Below are 16,068 nucleotides of genomic sequence, written 5' to 3' on the forward strand. Positions count from 1 at the left end.
GAAGCACACTTTCTGCTAAGTGCACATCAGTTGTCAATCAAAATCCTCAACTCACATGTGCAAGGCTTACCACTTTCTTTACTTTCTATGACACAACTTCATTTGTATGTTAAGGTCCTATTCAGCCAATGTCGTGAAAATGATGGCAGACAGTTCAACTCCTATCCCTTGCTCATTTCCCCAGGGAGATGGTTCAGGTTCCAGGACACAGACAGAGCCTGATATCAACATGGGGGTGGGCGGTAGGGAGAGAGAGGGGGCAAGCACCCTCCTATGCTCAGAGTGTCATCTGTGCACCCTGCAATCTTGAGGATCCATCACCCCATCATTCCTCATCCACACCATTTGGATTAATGTCCTATGCCTGCTGTGAGAGATTACCACAAACGTCATGGTGGAAAATGACACAAATGTATGCTCTTATAGTTCCAGAGGTCAGAGGTCTAAAATGGGTCTCATGGGATGAAAACCAAGGTGTCCACAGGGCTGCTTCCTTTTAGGAAGCTCCAGAGGAGAGTCCATTGTCTTGCCTTTTCCTCTTTCTAGAGGCTGCGTACTTTAACAGGGTGTGGTGGCGTGCGCCTGTGGTCCCAGCTACTCGGGAGGCTGAGATGGGAGGAACACTTGAGCCTAGGAGATGGAGGTTACAGCAAGCTGAGATCATACCACTTCACTCCAGCCTGGGAGACACAGTGAGACCCTGTCTCAAAAAAAAAAAGTTTAAAGGCTGCCTACATTCCTCACTTGTGGCTGCATCACAGTGACCTCTTGCTTTCATGGTCATGTCTTTTTCTCTAAATCTGACCTTTTGCCTCCCTCTTATAAAGAGCCTGGTGTTCATGTTAGAACCACCGGATAATCCAGGATAATCTTCCATCTCAAGATCCTTAACTTAATTATATCTGTGAAATCCCTTTGCCGTGTAAGAGGACAGATGCACAGGTTCCAGGGACTAGGACGTGGACCTCTTTGGGGCCATTATTCTGTTTTTTTTTGTTTTTTTGTTTTTTTGAGACGGAATCTTGCTCTGTCACCCAGGCTGGAGTGCAATGGCATGATTTCAGCTCACTGCAACCTTTGCCTCCTGGGTGCAAGCGATTCTCCTGCCTCAGCCTCCGGAGTAGCTGCGATTACAGGCATGTGCCACCACGCCTGGCTAATTTTTGTATTTTTAGGACAACTGATGTGCACCTAGGCAACCTAGGCACTGGCCACCATGTTGGCCAGGCTGGTCTCAAACTCCTGACCTCATGATCTGCCCACCTTGACCTCCCAAAGTGCTGGGATTACAGGTGTGAACCACTGCACCCAGCCTGGGGCCATTATTCTACGGACTACACAACCCTGGGCACTTGGGCTCATACCACGCTCATCCCCCACACTGGTTACTCTTGCTGCATCACACACCACCCCTTAGGAGTGTGAGACAACCATTTTATTATGCACACTATTTTGTGGCTCAGGAATTCAGACAGGACACAATGGGAATGGCTTGTCTCTGCTCCAATGATGTCTAGGGCAACAGCTGGTAAGACCAGATCCCTGGGAGTGACTCAACAGCTGGAGGCTGGAATCATCTGGAGGGTTCATCGCTCCCTTGTCTGGTGGGGGATGCCAGCTGTTGGCTAGGACCTCAGATGGGGCTGCTGACTCGAGGCCTCTCCTAATGTGCTGAGGTCAATTTACAGCACAGCAGCCTCTAGGGAAATGGACTTCTTACACAGCGGTTCAAGTTTCCAAAACTTAAGTGTCCCAGCAGGCGCAGCAGAAGCTGCATTGCCTTTCGCAACCCAGCCTCAAAAATCACATAGAATCATTCATTTCTGCTGCACCCTATTGTTCAAAGCACTCACACACCCAACCAGATTCAAGGACAGGGGAAATAGACCCTATGTCCTGATGGAAGGTGGTAAAGTCACTTTATGGAACAGCCAAGGAGAGGGAAGGCAGGGTTTTCTCTACCTGCCTCACTAAGCAACCACTTTTTCTCTGGTGTCTCTCTACCCACCCCCAGAACTCTACCTGGAAATGGCTCAGGTCTTCTGATCTTATCCCACAGTCTTTGGGGGTGGATGTTGCCACATCCTTGGGGTTCATCCAGAGAGAAGGAATCTGCACCACCCTCATTACTTTCCCTCCGACTCTCGCTCTTCTCCATTCCAGGTGTGGGAGAGGCAGCAGTGAGGCTTCTCTTTTTTCTGTTCTCTCTAAAATTTACTGTCCATGTCCTAAGTTCTTTCCATCCCCCTAGGGATCCACATTTTTAAAACTAGAAAGCCAGGAGTTTGCTCAAAAATGCCATTTTTACCTCATTCCTTCTCTGAGGGGAAAAGCATCAAAAATTCTTATCTCTACTTGGATGAGGTGAAGAAGAAGTTCAAGGGGTACAAGGATGTGGATGGAGGTGATACCATCACTAAACATTTCCAAAAATGTTGTCTTGCCACAGGTACAATTCCCACAACAGCTTGTGTCTTCTGTTGAGGTCTCCAAGGGACTCTCCTCTGAATAAATAATACCCATTTTCCCAATCCAGTATGCAAATAAAATAAGGAGTACATATGGGGCCCAATAAATCATCTATCTTCATCACCGTTAGTAGCCACGCTGAAGGAGGGGGTCATAGGTCTGTACTATGGACTAAATGTTTGGGTCCCCTCAAAATACATATGTTGAGGCCCTACTCCCCAATGTTTTGGTATTTGGAGATGGGATCTTTGGGAGGTAATTAGGATTAGATGAGGCCGTAAGGTTGGGGTCCTCATGATGGGATTAGTGACCTTATTAGAAAAGATACCAGAGAGCTAGAGAGCTTGCTTGCTTGCTCTGTTTCTGTCTGGCTTTCCTTCTCTCTCTCTCTCTCTTTCTCTCTCTCTCTCCATACACACAAAGTAGTCATGAGAGCACGTAGCAAGATGGCAGCTGCCTAAAAGTGTTGTTTAAGCTACCCAGCTGGGCATTTTTTATGGCAGCCTGAGCTGACTAATATCATCTGTTAGCCATGTGGGCTGCAAATACACAACCCAGAATGAGACTGGCATACCCACACAGGTGCAGGCAGTGCTGCTGGCTGGGAGTGCCCCAACCAACGCTAAGACGCAGAACAAAGGAGTCTCAGGGTCTCAGGGGAGCGCCCCGAGGAGGAAGGGTGCAGCTGAGCCAGACACTTCCAGAGTCAGAGAGAAGCAGAAACATCCTCTGGAGAAAACCCCTCCTCCTGGAAACCAGGAGTGGGGAAAGGCGTTCCCCTTAAATGTCATCTATGGCTGCTGAATGATGCATGTTTTCATTCACTTACTCATTCAGCAAACATTCACTCAGCATCTACCCTTTATCAATTGTTTATTTCTATGGAAAAAACACCTGCCAAAATCTTAGCAGCATAAAACAACACAAATTCACTATCTCACAATTTCTGTAGGTCAGAAATCTAGTCATGGCCTCACTGGATTCTCTGCTCCGGGTCTCACTGGACTGAAATCAAGGTGTCAGTCAGAGCTGTGCTTCTCATCTAGGTCTCAGGGTATTCTTTCAAGCTTCTTGGCTATTGGCAGAATTCATTTCCTTGTGCTTTTAGGACTGAGGTCCCAAGTGTCTTGTTAACTGTCAGCCAGGGTCTGCTCTCAGCTTCTAGAAGTGGCTCTCAGGTCCATCTTAGCAACAGAAAACCTCCCTCGTGTAAAATCCTTCTCATTCTTTGAATGTCTCTGACTTTCCCTTCTGCCACCAGCCAGAGAAACCTATCTGCTTTTAAAGGACTCATATGATTAGATCAGGCCTATCCAAATAATCTTCATAATCTCCATATTTCAAGGGCAAGTGATTTGGCACTTTAACAACATCTGCAAAATCTTTTCACAGCAATGCCTACATCCATGGTTGATTGAATAACCAGGGACTGGGAATCTTGGGGGCCATCTTTGAATTCTGCCTGCTATATATCCCATGTGAGGCAAGAAACAAGGACACAGAGATGACTATGGCGAAATACTCATCCACAAGGGACTTATAGTAAAATGGATACAGCAAATACAGAGAAGTAACTAGATTATTGGGCAATAATTGCTAACTCAAGGTTAAGTGCAAGGTTCTGTAGGACTTCTGTAGAGGAGGCAGGATTAACTCTTTGGGAGAGTACAGGAAGGCTTCCTAAAGAAAGTGACATTTGATCTGTGTCTTGAAGGACCGAGGAAGAGGGAAGCCATTCCAGGTACAGGGTGCACCATTTACAAAGATGGAAAAGATCATGGAAAATGTAGGGAGTGACAAGGAACCCAGTGATGCTAAATTGTAGAAGACAAGATTAGAAGAGGCAGAAGACTAGGCTGGAAATGCTGATTTGGACAAGTTTATGCAAGATCACTTCTGCTACCCCAAAGAAGTAGAAAGCAATAAAAGATTGTAAGCAAGGAGGTGACCAAGCAAGATATGTGTTTTGGTGACAGCATGGATAGTAGACATAGAAATTGGAGCCAGGGAAATGAGTTAGTTGGTGTTTACAGAATTTCAAGTTCCTTGAACTGTCTTAAGTAAGGCTGCTATAGAACAAATAACCAGAGACTGGGTGGCTTAAACAAGAGAAATTTATTTCTCACAGTTTTGGAGGCTTGCAAGTCTAAGATCAGGGTGCCAGCATGATCAGGTTTGGGTGACAGCTCTCTTCCTGGCCATCTTCTTGCTGTGTCCTCACTTAGAGGGAAGCAGGGAGAGAGAAAGTGAGCTCTCCGGTGTATCCCTTTATAAGGGCACCAATCCCGTTAAAATGGGAAAAGTTCCCTTGTCCCCCTCGCAGGGCATGCAATGAGGGTGCCCTCATTCTTCAGTGCCCCGCTACTCAAACTTCTACAGGAGTGTACAGACAGGCAGGCTGTGAGGCTTCGACCCCACGGCAGTGCCTAGGGGTGAATGTTTGTAGCTCCTGAAGCCCCAGTGGGTGTGTGTTACAGGGTGCTCTTTTAGTTTAGCTGTCTATAGGCGGCTTGTGTTAACCAGCTCAATTAGACCCCCTTCCTTATCACAAGGACAGAGGGATTTCTTTATTCCAGGGTTTCTTGCCTTGGTGTACCAGAAGAATCTGATCACACGTGGGCTTGGAGAATGAGTGCAAGCTTTTATTGAGTGTAAGTAGCTCTCAGCAGATGGGGGAGCCAGAAGGGAGATGGTTTTCCCCTGGAGTCAGGCTGCTTAGCGGCCCAAATCTTCTCCAACTGCCCCTCTCGTCTGGCTGCCTGTGTCTACCTGCTGGAGTCTGGGGTTTTTATGGGACCAGGATGAGGGTGTGGCGGGCCAGGGTGGTCTTGGAAAATGCAACGTTTAGACACAAAAGCAGGAGTGCCTGTCCTCACCTAGGTCTGTAGGGGTGGAGCCCTGGCCAGGGACCCGCCTTTCTCTACCCAGCACTCCAGTATCACCATCAGGAAGGCCCCACCTTCATGATCTAATCACCTCCGAAAGGCCCCGCCCACTTCCTAATATGATCACATTGAGGATTAGGATTTCAACATCTGAATTGGGGGGCAAGGGAGCACAAACATTCAGCCCTTCAACCCGTGGCATTGATTCTTATGCTCTCAGAGGGAGCAACATTGTAATAGATTCATACATGAAGAACTGTGATAGGCAGCCAGGTGTCAGCAGTGTGAAACATGTACCGCTTAAGTAGCATGTGTGGCCATGGGATGCTTTTAAATGATGTCCAGGTACAGCACAAAATAGCTCTGACTCAGAGAAAGTTACAACTTTCAATTCTCTTCCCATCCTTTTAATTAGCTCAAGAAAAAATTCTCAGTTTGGTGCTACCCTGTCTCTAATAACCTTCTAACACCTTTCCCCTCCATCTCTACCTTCTGCAAATAAGAGTATCTAGCTAGCTCAATAGTGCTGTTTTTTTTTTTTCCCATGGTTATTTTCACTGTTACCTTTCATTGGTTCATTTGAAAATTCAATATTGGATTTTCTTGTTTCTATTGTGACAAAAGGCTTCTTTAGTATTAGTATGAAATAAGTGCATTTAAGTTTTAAAAATGTGAATCAATGTAAATAAAGTGTTTTCTTTCTTTTTTTTTTTTTTTTTTTTTGAGACAGAGTCTAGCTTTGTCACCAGGCTGGAAGTGGTACAACCTCGGCTCACTGTAACCTCTGCCTCCCCGGTTCAAGCGATTCTCCTGCCTCAGCCTCCTGAGTAGCTGGGATTACAGGCACTCACCACCACACCTGGCTAATTTTTTTTTGTTTTTAGTAGAGATGGGGTTTCACCATGTTGGCCAGGCTGGTCTCAAACTCCTGACCTCAAATGATCCACCTGCCTCAGCCTCCCAAAGTGCTGGGATTACAGGTGTGAGCCATGACCCTGGCCAAATAAAATGTTTAATTAAAAATACTATAGGTAGTTCCTTTGCTACTGGGACAAAATTGGTGAAGGGGGTTTGCACATGAGCTAATTTGCAAGTCACAAGTATAGTGGGAAGCAGGCAGGATTTGTAATCAATCCAATGTGGGCTCAAGACCTGCTTCTAACTTATCAGCTGTATGGCCCATGGATAATTCATAAGCTTCTATAAACTTCTGTTTTCTCCCACAAATTAAGGAGACAATATACTATTCAGAAGGTTGTTTAAAAGATTAAATTACATAAAGTATAAGAAGCACCTCCCAGGCAGCCATGTACATGGTGGGCACTTGCACTCCCTATCACAGTGTATATCCTTAAATAATGGAAACCTCTGTTTTTGGCAACACCAAACAGGAACTTAACTCCAGTACCTACTGAGTATCTATGCTTGATAAATGAGTTCTTATTTGCTTAGGATCTGGGACCTGTGGCGTGGGATCCTTCATGAGCAATAACTAAAATCAAGAAAAGCTTTGATTTGGAGAGTGGGCCAGCTCAGGCATCATGGACCAAGAGGCCTCTCTACCCCCTTGTCCTGGCCTCCAATATTTCACAATGCTACCTATACCCTGCAGAGTTCAGGGGGAAGTAGATCTGGAATATTCAAATATATGTGCAAATAAAGACACGGATAATAACTCCCATTTTATTTATCTATCACTGTGTAATAAACCACCCCAAAAGTTAATAATGTTAAACAACTACAGTCTTATGATCATCTCATTATTCTGTGGGTTGACTAGGTGGAGCTGGATGGTTTTCCTCTACATAATGTCAGGTGAGACTAGAGTCAAGTGGGAGATCGATTAGGCTGGAGCATCCAAGATGGCTAAAGTCTGTGTATTAACCAGGATCTCAGGTGGAGCTATTGTCCCTATTACCTTTGTTTTCGCTCCATGTGGCCTCTCCATGAAACTTCGGCTTCTCACAGCATGGCAGCAGGACCCTAAAAGGAAGGAAACAGAAACTGCCAGTCTCTTAAGACTTGGATTTAGATGTCTCAGAATATCACTTTCATTGCATCCAAAGCAATCACAGGACCAGTCCAGATTCCAAGGGAGGGGAAGTAAACTCCACCTCTTAATGGTGATGTATTTTTCAAAAAAGGAAGGAAAGGATTGAAAAAAGCCATCTTAGAAGACTACCACACCTCCTAAAGCTTTCACTTTTTGCAAAAGGTTTTTATTCTTGAAATGTGTGTATATTTCAACTAAGCAAATATGTACCTAGGAATTTATCCTAAGGAAGTAATCGCAGATGATTCAAAAGATCTGACACAAGGTTGTTCATTGGAATAAAATTGAAACTACCCAATGCCCAACAACAGGGGACCAATTAAGTCCAAAGGTGGTTGAGGACAGTGTTTTTAAAGTCTGTTTTCTGGGAAGCAGGTAAAATTAAGCTTAAATTCCAACTCCATTACTTAGCATCTGTGTGATGTCGAGCAAGGTACAGTACTTAAGCTCTTTAAGTCTCAGTTTCTATATCTGTAAAATAAAGACAAAATATAGATTTTTGTGATGATTCAATGAGATGATACATATAAAAGGCTCAGCACATGGTAAATGATCAATAATTGTGAACTGCTATTATTATTTATGATAGTCCTTAGTGCTATCATATTAGTGCAAATCTTTCCCATTCTCTCCATTTCCAGGCACACAATACTTCCATGGATCTTTACAGTTAACTTTGTGTTTAGTTCTGACCAATGAGTTGTAAGTGAAAGTGGCATATGTTACTTCCTGGCTGAACATTTACTTGTCCAACATTATTGATTCTGAAGCTCCTAAATACTGTCAGATAATGGTCTGTCTACTCCATGAGTATACTTCAAGCAAACAGGGATCATGCCACATAAAGCAAAAGCCACCTTTGTCTTATTCCTCATTGTTTTCTCTTTATATGGTGCAAGTTCAGTCCATGCTAAACTCCGAACAATTTTAAAACACTGCAACACATCAGAAGCCCCTCATCCTTGCTAGTGTCCATGAGATCCAAGTGCTCTGAAGATATGAGAACCCAGCAGACTGTTTAGAGGGTTACCTGGCTTCCCTCCCACCTGGCCCATTCCACCCTACATACAATCTGTCACCCAGCCAGAAGCAGGTGGCAGTGAGGTGGCAGCAAGGGAAACTTGGCTTATAGAAAACCCTCCTAAGTGATTGATCATCCAGAGGAGGTGCAGCCTCAAAATAGGAATAGCTTCGTTAAGGTTTGGGTAATTTCCATGGAAACAGACAGAACTAGACTTATTTTAAAGGGGGGGGGGGCAGGGCGTGGAATAGCCTGGAAGGGGCATAATAAGGTAAGCGATGTAAAAATGTTGAAGTTGGTGTGGCCGGCGGGACGGGACAATGCGGGGGAATGGGGGGAGGGTCCCATATTTTTTTCTTTTCTTTTTACAATTTTGGTTCACCCTGGGTGAGGCAGAGGTTGGGAGGAGATCAGGCATCGGTAAATTCTGATGTTGATGGCAAGTAAATTAGGTTCTTAGCCGGTACCAAATGAGGCTGAGAAAGATGTGGCCCAAGCTGGATTACAGTCATCAAGAAGTTAACAGAATCCTGTAAGAGCCCTTCCAGGTCGCCTTTCAGGTCCGCGAGCATCACGCAAGAGACTCCTTCCCAGGATACAATCTTGTTTTATGGGTGGTTAAAATGCAAACAAACAGACCCTACATCAGCAATAACCGAACAAACAGGTGCTGGCCATTAAGGAAGTTTTGCATATGAGCTGTTTTAATTTTTGTTGCAAAGGATTTCTGGGGAGTCAAGGGGTATGTCAGAAATTAGAGCCCTAGGGCAGAACTTACAAAAACCTTTTAGCTACTTCCTTCTCCCCGGCCTCGGAAATGAAAAAGCCAAAAGGTCACCCAGCGCATCCGCCACCCAGTCAGCCCCAAGGCCAGCCGTCCTCACCCCAGTCCGGGTCCTCGCCATTGGCCTCTCCGCTGCACACGGCCACCTGTTGATGCCCTCGCGCCCACAGCCGAGTTGCAAACGGCCGCTAGAGTTCGTTCTAATTCCCCAGAGCAGAGCTGCCCGGGAAGCCCCGACGCGACGCGCCTGCTAATCTGCAGGGCGGGCGGGGACTCCGCAGAGCCTCCCAGCCCCAGGCTCCCTTTGTTTTCTCGCTGCGCTCGAAGCTTCTAAACTAGCCCCCAGACCGCATCCCCTCGTCCCCGCCCGGGAGCTGCCCAAGAGTCCACAGGCCAGCCCAGGGGGAAACAAGGTACATCTGGGCAGGAATGCGCGGCGCAGACAGGTTGCCGCCTGAGATCCCGAAGTGTACCCAGATCCCGAATTCCTTAGAGCTCTTTAGCCGAGCACTGTGGCAGGAGCGCTGCGCCCGGAATACAAGTTCATGGTTCCGAGCCGGGGGGCGAAGGGCAGCGCGATCCCCCGCCACCTTTGCTCTAAGGCGCCGAGGGGAACCTGGGGGCTGCCGCGGTGAGAGCTCCGCTCCCACTGGGAACATTGGAGTCCCAGTTGCGAAAGCGATCTGCCTAGCTTCCGAGGGACTTCTCTGCGAGCACCGCAGGCGTGTGCATTTCTTCGAATCTGAGAATTCCAGCGAACTCGGGCTCTACCAGAGTTTAAGTCGGCCCCTGGGGCGTCTGTTTGTTTATTGGCTCTTAAGGGAAAAAAGTTTGAAGATCTTTAACCAGCCTCAGACCTGGCGCGGGCGGAAATCGCGGAATCTCCCCAAGCAAAAGTGATCTAACTTCAAGTCGTTATATAAGTGGGGGGCTCCTTCTTCCCCTCCCTACGCCGAGCCTTCTCATTATCATTCCGGGAGTAAAATGTGTCTCGCTCAACATAGTTTTAAAATCGTTATTATTATTTTCCTGAGCCTGAAGCCGGGCCAAGGCGCAGGCAGCGCCCAGGGTGCGTGGTGGCCCCACCCGCGCACAGTCCCACGCAAAGGGTCCCGGGGCCCGGGTGCCGCCAGAGCCGGGCCTGCAAGCGCGCCCTTCGGTCCCACGGTCCGCCACTCCACGTGGTCAAGATCAACAGTTTGTTGAGCTCATCAGTGACACCTTGAACTTTTCATAAAGAAAATGGGTATTGCACCGAGAGGGTTTGGCCGCGGCCGCCGCGCGGGGTCGTGCTTAATATTCAATGATCTCGCTCGCGCCTCCCCCTCCTCTTCTCGCAGAAATTCCACCGAGTCCGTTACTGGGCTCAGACTTTTAAGTTAATTTACTGCCCCCCTACCTTGGCCAGTAACCAGCGCCTTTAGGGCTAGCCTCCCCCCCAGCTCCTGCCTGAAAAATGACATTTCGCCGGTGTCTCCGGAGGGGGCTGAATTTCACTTTGTAACTTTCTGCGGAACCCGAGCCCGGGTGGCAGCTCGGGTGGTGGTATCGTATGCAAATACGCATGCTGACGTTACAGATCATGTGGGTTTTGGCGTAGATTCCCCACTGATCGAGGCATTTTTTTTTCCCTTTTTTTTCCTTTTTTTTTTTTCTTTTAAAAATTTTGGCCACCGTTCTCCGTACGGGGGCTTTTTCTGTCTGTCTGGCTGGCTGGCAGGCTGGCTTTCCCCCTCTTTCCCACGGAGCCCGAGCCGGGCGCCCGGTGGGGAGTGGGGAGTGGGTGGGGGGAGCCAGCAGAGTTCCATTTTGGAACGCCCGTGCCGCGTCTCCGCGTTCCCAGCCCGGGTCCCCGCGTTCCCAGCCCCAGCGCAGGTAAGAAACTTCGCCTCGGCGCGGAGCCCCCCCAGCCGGCGCCGCCAGCCCCAAACCCCGCACGCCGGGCGCCGGCCACTCCAGCCCAACTTTCCCACCGCCGCCGTCGCCGCCGCGGCTCCCGAAAATGTGTTGTTAATGGGACTTGGCCGGGTTTGTGATTGGAAGGGGGGTACGGAAGGGGGGGGGTGTGCAGGCTCTTTTTGCGGGTGGGAGGAAATGAGCGGATACAGAGAGGGAAGAAGATTTTTTTTTTTAAGAGTTTTGATTACAAGTTTGGATAAATGGGAGCCAGAGCGAGGAGGAGGAGGAGGAGGAGGAAAAACATGTCTACGTTTCCCTATGTCGACATAAGCCACAAAAAAATATGGCGTCCGCTTTCGACAGGGCGTTACGTAGACCCGACTGTTTTTATTTATTTATTTCGTGGCCGTCTCCCTCCCTTCTTGGCCAAACTGCGGCGCTTTGTGCAAACGGGGCAGGTCCCGCGGGGACTCCACCGGGACGTGGCCCCGTCTCCGCGCGTTTTGGCAGGCGGGGGGCTGCGTGTGTCTGCTCCCCTCCCTCCCCCTCTCCCCTCGCTCCCCTCTCCCGGTGACGATTCGCCGTAATGTGGTGGCAGGAAGCATGACGCCGTGGGCCGAGGCTGCTTCTGCTCTCGTCGCTCCCGGCGGCTGCAGGCAGCGGGCGCGCAGCGCGGGCGGCAGCCGAGCTACCTGGCGGGGGCAGGGCCGGAGCGCGGCGCTGTCCTCACCCCCGCTCAGGTGCAGGGGGAGTCCGCGCCGGGCGGGGGGCCGAGGGGGGCCGCGGGACCCCCGGCCCTGCTGTCCGCTGCCAGCTGGCCGGAGCCTCTGCCAGCCCGAGCCCACGTTCGCCCCCCTGAACGGCAGCTGGCGCTTTTCGTCTGCCCCACAAGAGGTTAATCTTTGTTGGTGTTGCAGCTTCTTTGTGGCTTCCCCAGGACTTGTATCCTCGGCTTTGCAAACTTGCCCTTTTCCCAGCCGCTTTGCAGGAGGCTGCGGAGACGAAGATGAGCGGAAAGTTGGAAACCAGCAGGCATCACAGGACGGTCCCTTTGGCCTCGTAGCTGTGCTGAGCCTGGGAGGCGGAGGAGGAGGTGGAGGCGGCGGCGGAGGAGGGTTTGTCAGGCTGGGGAGAAAACTTGATGGGGAAGCCAAATTGTGATTTGTTCAGGTTTCCACCTGATTGATAGTCTTCAAAGCCAGTAGGTCTCTACCTTCAACTGTTTCGCGGTGGCCTTTTGTTTGTCTGGGGCGTGGAGAAGGAGAGAAGTCGATGAATAAGGACTTTCCCTCGACCCCTCCCCTTTTAAAGAGTGGTTGCTCAGCTTGGCCCCCTGGGACACTGCCTTTTAGGCCCTGGAGTTCTTCCCCAACCTGCTCTCTGATAACTTTCTCTCTGTTAAGTTACCAGATCTCCAGGTCTCAGGCAGGCCCCGATGAGCAGAATGGAGTTAGAGGAGAGGATTCCTTCCCCAGCACTTCTTGAATTGCCCAGACCTCCCACAATTACCCTCTTAAAACCACACGCACACACACTTACTCACTCTCTCCTTTATATATGGCAGAAATTAATGCCTGTAGAAGTGAAGGGGGTGAGGTTCTGAGAGCTCTTCAAGATTTGAGTCAAAAGGTGATTTTCTGTTTATGAGGGCAGCGAGTTTAAGCAGTTCACTCCCAGGGCAGTAATGTCAAAAAGCGTTTGGATGGCGACCAAGTGGAATAAATATCTTGTAAAATGGCATGTTTAATAGTAAAAATAGATTAATGGAGCTGTCAAGTGGTTGAATGGGACTAGCATAAAGGTTTAAGTTTAAAGGGAAAGTTACGTAAAGCTGTATACACAGCTTCTTTTAAGGCCAGAAGGGAAAAAATCTACAAGTAAGGCTGAAATGTGTCACTGACAATAATTGGACTGGTAATGTGTGGAAATATCATCGCTGTTTAAATGCTCTGCTCCGCGATTGTTCTCTTGCGCACTTGTACCTTTCCTTCTAGCCAGGTTTGCTGTCAGCTAAAGGATGCACCTGAAGATTGTGCTTCAGGGGAAAATACAAGAAACCAAGATTCTGGGGCACATCAGCTATCTCAACTAATGTCCATTTGAAGGGGGAAAACACCACTGTTTGTTGGCACTGAAGAAAGGGTATTCCTGTGATGTAAGTGCAGTGTATCTTGACATGCTGAAAGGTGGCCCCACCCGGCGTTTCTCATCCACATCAGGACCATGTGATTTGGTGGGATGCTGTACACTTATCAAAAATAATCATGGCAATGTTTGATAACAGTTTCTAACACTGTTATGGTGTGTGAGGCACAATGCTGTATATTTTACGTGCTTTATCATTTAATTCTCACCACAATCCTGTGAGCTAAGTACTACTATTATCCTCCGTTTATGGTTGAGGAAACAGAGGCTCCAAGAGGTGAAGAAACTTGCCTGAGCGACACAGCAAAAAGCAAATCCAGGCCTAACTTCATAGCCTTAACCAGTCCATTGTAGCAGCATTCAGATACACGACGTCACAGTTAGAATAAAAAAGTAGAGTCAGGTCCAGCAGAAAAGAGGGAACAGTAGCCACTGTCCCGAGGTCCGAACTCCAGAATTTACCTGGATTTTATTCCTTTATTCATTTATTTAGCAACTGTGTGTTGATTTATTTATTCATTCAGCAACTATAATGTTCATTATACTAATAAGAACCCATAGCCATTAAGCATTTTTGTATGCCAGGCACTATCCCAAGTGCTTATGACTAGACTATTTTGTCTTCATGACAACTCTGATGTAAGTACTCTCATTCTCTCCTTTTTCTAGATGAGGAGGCACATGTCCAGAGAAGTTAGCTAACTTGCCCAAGACCAAACAGCTAGTAAGCGGAGTGGCAGCCTCCAGAACACACACACTCTGCTGTTGCAATGCAGAGCGCATAACCAGATGTTATGGAAACGCTGGGGAGACAGAGCCCCCCTGGCAGAAACGCAAAGCACTGCATGCTCCAGACATTATGGAGATGCTGGTGGGATACACACCCCCTGCCCTCTAGGAGTTTGAGCCGACTGCAGGGAAGCACTCATTAAACCAAATCAAGCAGGCTTAGATAAGTGCTATGATTGAGAAAACTAACCACTGTGGAAGCACAAGGAAAGGCATGATTCTTCTGCTCTGAGGGGATCACAGGATCTCCTAGAGGTGGGAGCAGCTGAACTGCCCCATGAATGAAGAGGAACAATGTCCGGAGGTGTAGCCAATATCATTGCATTCGGCTGCTAGCAGCAGAATCTTGACTACCAGTGACTTAACCAGATAGGGACTTTTTTGTGTCAGACAACAACGGGGTGAGGGGTAAAGGGGGATGATGCCTCAGCTGTACCATTGGGAACCCGGACTACTTCTTTCTACTCTGCCATGCTTAGAGTGGAGGCCTTTGGCCTTAGGTTTATCATCTCGTGGTAGGAAAGTGGCTGCTACGTCTCTAGGCCTCAGGTTTGCATTCCAAGAAAGAGAAAACAGGATGAATGAGTCTCAAAGAGCTTTTACCCAGTACAGCTTCACTGCTATATCTGGGAAGGGGCACCCCTCTCAGGGACTTCTGTCTTTAGCTCATTGACCAGAGCTGTGCCACATGGTGACTACTGCCAGGGAAGAGCAGTCAAGTATTTTTAATTGGACCCATTGCTGTCATGAGCAAATTGGGGTTCAACTTGTAAGGCAGACGGGGTGAAAGGAGGAATGGTTGTTGAGTTGGCAGGGAGGGCATGTGCCGCCTGAGAAAGAAGGGCCCTGGGAGCAGTGGACAGGTACCCTGGGGAGGTGGAGAGGGGGATGCAGGGAAGGCTGTGCAAAGAGATGATGCCAGGCTTGGGGGTGCACATGGAGGAGGCTGGCTTTTAATCTCTAGGTACTAGGGAGCTATGGCAGGTTTCTGAAGGTCACGTGTTTGGGGAAGGGAAGACTAAGACTGACAGCAGAGTACCTTGTGCAGACAAACGAGCTTAGTTCTTATTTGCAATAAAATGAGTTCTGGAAAGTTTCAGGCCAGGGACCAGTTTTGCCTCAGGGCAAAAAGAAGACCATGTGCAATAAAGAAGTGAGGGATGATTTGCTTTTAGGTCCTGTCAATAAGAATCCAAACTTAACCTGATGTGAGTCAGCTGTTACAGGGAGGCAATCAGCTCTCCTTTCTGGATAATTCAGTTAGTGGGACTGGAAAAGCTGGAAGGGGGTGCCATTTACTCTCCAAACACTACACTTGCCTTTTCCCTGACCTTTGGGGCTCCTGGGCCCTAGCTGCAGCTCCACCACTCATCAGCAGGATACCTTTGGCCATGACCTTTGCCATTGCTTTAAATCAAGGAGATGATATCAGAGGATGTCAGAGGCCTTCCCAGCAGCAGATTCCCCAGGCTAGATTCCTCCAGCAAGGGCCAGCCTCTCTGATTGTCTTTGCTCAGGGTATTACCTTTATGACTTTGAGCTGTTACTTACCTCAATTTTCTCATCTCTGAAATGGAGATCACTTTAGTAGCTGCTGTATGAGTTGTTAGGAAACTTAAGAAAGTTGTAAAAAGGCTTAGCACACACCTCACATATGAACTGTGCTCAACAAATCACCATCATCACTGCAACCACCTCAAGAAAGTGACTTTATTGTAAATTTGAGGTGCCAAGTAATTAGCATGTGTGGATTTCATCATCAATCCCAGGACCCTGACTGTCCCATCTCATTGCCATTCCCCTTCTGCCTCCCCCCACCCCCAGTACACACATGCACTCATTTTGTGGCAAGTCCGTACCACACATCAGGTACCACACGTACGGTACCAGCACATCAGGTACCGTAATGTGCTGTGTCATAGCCACATCCAGACAGCACATCTCAGGAAGGATGCTTGGCTGTGCACATGCCCCTTTGGTAGACAATAAGGTAGACATTATTTTCTGTATTGACAACATCATT

The 16,068-nt window shown here is 48.2% G+C and overlaps 1 protein-coding gene across 1 annotated transcript in view; it reads left to right on the forward strand.

Annotated features, from left to right (window-relative positions):
* Positions 1–10,556: 10,556 nt before the first annotated feature.
* ZHX2 (zinc fingers and homeoboxes 2) overlaps positions 10,557–16,068 on the forward strand; it is a 193,819-nt gene continuing 188,307 nt past the window's right edge. The window contains exon 1 of the mRNA XM_034966543.3: positions 10,557–11,087. The gene's annotated coding sequence lies outside the window, so the exon portion shown is untranslated. The remainder of the gene's footprint in view (positions 11,088–16,068) is intronic.

The sequence above is a fragment of the Pan paniscus genome, chromosome 7 (assembly GCF_029289425.2).
Source record: "Pan paniscus chromosome 7, NHGRI_mPanPan1-v2.0_pri, whole genome shotgun sequence".
Lineage (NCBI taxonomy): Eukaryota > Metazoa > Chordata > Mammalia > Primates > Hominidae > Pan > Pan paniscus.